Raw genomic sequence first — 3,984 nt, 5'->3', positions numbered from 1 at the left:
ACTGGCATATGGCGTAGTGGTTAAGAGCGCAGGCTACTAACCCCAAGATTCTGAGTTCAATTCCAGGCAGTGACCTGAATAATAATAATTATTATTATTATTAGTATTATTAGTATTTCTTTATTGCCCACAAGGGGCTAAACATACAGGGGACAAACAAGGACAGACAAACGGATTAAGTCGATTACATCGACCCCAGTGTGTAACTGGTACTTATTTAATCGACCCCGAAAGGATGAAAGGCAAAGTCGACCTCGGCGGAATCTGAACTCAGAACGTAACGTCAAACGAAATACCGCTAAGCATTTCGCCCGGCGTGCTAACGATTCTAACCCAGGTTCGAAAATTCCCCCAAGACACCTGATGAAGGCTGGAGGGTATATCAGCCGAAAAGTTGTATTAACAACAAACAAGATGAGGACAAATATCCGTCAAGTGTAAATAATGTAAATAAGGGGTCGATTCATTCGACTCCAGCATGGCCGTAGTCTAATGACTGAAACAAATGAAAGATGGATATCTATCAATCCTTTAACCACGAGTTGAGAAAATTTGGATGAGCTGCAACGTATCAGCAATGATTCACTTCCCATTTTGACACTCCCAACTTACCCGTTCACTCATCTCTTCCACCCCACTTCACTCATGTCTCCAACTACCCCCAAACCTTCCCCATGTGTCGCACTAACACTACACACAGTGATTTCTTCCCCTAGAATGTCGGCTTCCTTGAATTCTGGCCCCATCTGTATTTTTCCCCAGCAACCATTGTCTAGCAACTCTTCAGGAAAAATATTAACCCGCGTTGATCGATCTCAGCAATTTCGGACAGGCTGAGATGGGCGTGAGCCTAACTCTTACTTCTTTCCACAAATCAGCGTTTTCCCAAACTCATATATATATATATATATACATGCATACATACACACACATGCAGGAAGTAAATAGACACCTTTAATTTTCAAACTTTCTGTCCTAAGTGTCTTAATATGTTTTCAGTAGTGTAGAATTTACAATGTAGTTATTCTTTTTCATTCCAGGTGCCATTATATTAAACATTTGCTAAGAGTAACCATGCCACACACAAAAAATTCAGAACTGTCAGATTTTCAAAGCGGTCGTATTGTTGGGCAATCTGAGGCTGGTCTTAGCCAGCGAAAAGTTGCCGAAAATCTTCAAATTCCTCTTGCTTCTGTTAATAGAATTGTACTGCAATTCAAAAGCCAAGGAAAAGAATCAACAGATTTTCGTCCTGGCCGACCTGGGCCCTCAGAAAGAAAGCTTCGCTGTTTGAAGAGAATTGTGGAAAACGAACCCCGTTCGAAGGCTTCTGACATTGCAAAACAGCTAGAAGTTAGTCCAAGAACGTGTGTTACATATCTGCATAAGCTTGGGTATTATGGACGAGCAGCTAGAAAAAAACCTCTCCTTCAACCAATTAATATCATGAAAAGAAAGATATGGGTTAAGGAGATGTCAGAAAAATCCAGTTCACTTTGGGACAGAGTGATTTTCTCAGATGAATCCAGATTTGCATTATTTTCAGACATTGGACGTGTTTGGGTCTGGAGGCTTCCCAATCAAGAATTTGATTTGAAACGACTCTAACCAACTGTGAAACATGGCGGTATCTCTGTAATGGTATCGGGACTTGTCACCAGCAATGAAAACATAATTCTGTATTAGAAATGCACGATATAGGAACGCGCGCGCATTATCTGAAAGTAGATTCCACATTATATGTGTAACTTCTTAAAGAAGGGATTCAATGCACTCGAAGTGTTAAAAAGACGATAGATAGATAGATAGATTCATTCAAACACATACACACACTTACGTGTGTGTGTGTGTGTGTGTGTGTGTGTGTGTGTGTGTGTGTGTGTGTGTGTGTGTGTGTAATAAATCCGCTCTAAAACAAAACAAAAAAAGATAATTTCTTTTCATTTTATGTCTTATTAAAATTCAGGCGACACGAGTTGTTCATAAAATGCAGATTTGTTTCGCTAAAAAGACACCTCAATTTTTGGACGAAAAACATATCAAAGAAACGACACATGTACCTAACCAAATGTTTTGTTTAAAGCTTAGCGGCATACATAGATCGGGTTGAGCATTTATCGTCTGCTACATATCTCCCATCTTCCTTTTAGTTTTCCAGTGCAGATGCACGGCACAAAGCAACTTTAGCATGAATCACGGGCTTTATGTACAAACTAACCTTTGACTTTTAGCGAACACGGTAATTTTCGAGATTTATTTTAGGAAGAAAAAATAATTATTATTTCTGATTCAGGCACAGGGCCAACAATTCTCTTTTAAGGAAGGGGTTTAGTCGATTATATGACTCCAGTAATTGACTGGTACTTATTTTATCGCCCCCCGAAAGGATGAAAGGCAAAATTGACCTCGGTGGTATTTCAACTCAGAATGTTAAAAACTACAGGGTGTTCGGGATTAATTTGGCAGTCTGCATAAAATGAAAAGAAAACAGTTTCCCATCCAAAAATAAAAGTATCTTTTTTTAAGAAAATCAATTGTATATCGACTAGGTTATAGCTGGGCGATAATAGTTTACTCAAAACAGCCGCTCTCAACTTCCACCATAACCTCAAGACGGCCCCGGAACCTGACGCGTGCGTTTCTTACTGTGTCCATGTGAAGGTTTATGAACATCTCCTTGATCTTGGCCATTAACTCGGTCTTGGTGTTGCAAGCAGAGCGGTTGGTGTTTTTCACAACCATGCCCCACAAATATTAATCCCATGGGATTACAATAGGGAAAATTAGAAGGCCAGAAATTGGAGCTGGTGTAGTCATAGACATACCGCAACAACTACTTCTGACTCTTTCCAGACGTATGGCAAGGAACCGAATCCTGTTGCCACACAAATGATTTTCCAGCTGCAACCCAATAGCAATTCAGGGATTGACTACAGTCTCCAGTAGCTTTACACAGTCGTCTGAATTGAGCCTAAGGCCATGTCCTGTACTTGTTTGGAAGAACCCCAGTCAGGATATTAGTATGTCCTTCCCTACTGACTACGGCTTCGTAGTCGCCATTACATCTGTTCATGTCACGTCTTACAGCACTGAGCAGCAGTCATGATGCCGGAATTTTCATACCCGGTGCGAATCATCATGATGCAAGTAACTCTTTTCCAATATCCAGATGTCTTCCAGTTCTCCATATCAGCTAACTTATACTCAAGTACAATTTCAGTCTTTATGTCCTCCAACGCCGTTGACTGCTCACATCAAGCTGTTCTGAAAAAGGAGACGAAATAATCGTCAAATATTTAGCCCGAACACCCTGTACAACACGACACTGTAGCCATTTTGGCCAGTTTGCTTTCTTTGATTGCTTCTAATTTAGGTACAGTGCCACGGTCTTGTGGAAAGGAAATAGTCAATTACATCGCTACCAGTGCATGACTGGTCCTTTATTTTACTAACGCCAAAGGGATGAAAATAACGAAGTGGACATTGTCAGAATTTGAACTCAGAACGTAAAAAGCCGGAAGAAATGCCGCTAAGTAATTTATTCCAATTCTCTAAGGATCCTTCCTGCCTTTCTGCTGTTCTGCTGCCATCACCGCTGATGGTATGCTGATGACGATGACGATGACGACGACGATGATGATTCTGGTAAAAAGGCCAGCAAGTTTGTAGGGGAGAGCGTTGGTCGAGTACAGCGAGTTCAGTTCTTGAGTTGGTGTTTTTATTTTATTCTTTCTTCCCTTCACCCACCCCACCCCCCGCACAAAAAAAGGATGAAAGGCAAAGTCGGTCTCGGATTTGATTTGATCTCGGGATTTGAATTCAAAACGTTAAGAGCCGGAGAAAATACCAGCGCAAAACAATTTTGTTTTGTTTTGTATTTTTTTACTGATGGTCTAACGATCTACCCATCCACTGCCCGGCTGCTGTTGCTACTGCTGCTGGTGATGATGATGATGATATTAGGCACAAGGCAAATAATTTTGA

General features: G+C 40.9%; 1 protein-coding gene across 2 annotated transcripts in view; it reads right to left on the bottom strand.

Annotated features, from left to right (window-relative positions):
- The window catches only part of LOC106876425 (beta-1,4-mannosyltransferase egh), a 92,050-nt gene that overhangs the window by 67,195 nt on the left and 20,871 nt on the right, over window positions 1-3,984 (bottom strand). The gene's annotated exons all lie outside the window — the stretch shown is intronic.

This window comes from Octopus bimaculoides, chromosome 13 (assembly GCF_001194135.2).
Source record: "Octopus bimaculoides isolate UCB-OBI-ISO-001 chromosome 13, ASM119413v2, whole genome shotgun sequence".
Taxonomy (NCBI): Eukaryota; Metazoa; Mollusca; class Cephalopoda; order Octopoda; family Octopodidae; genus Octopus; species Octopus bimaculoides.
This window is presented reverse-complemented; position numbering and strand designations above follow the sequence as displayed.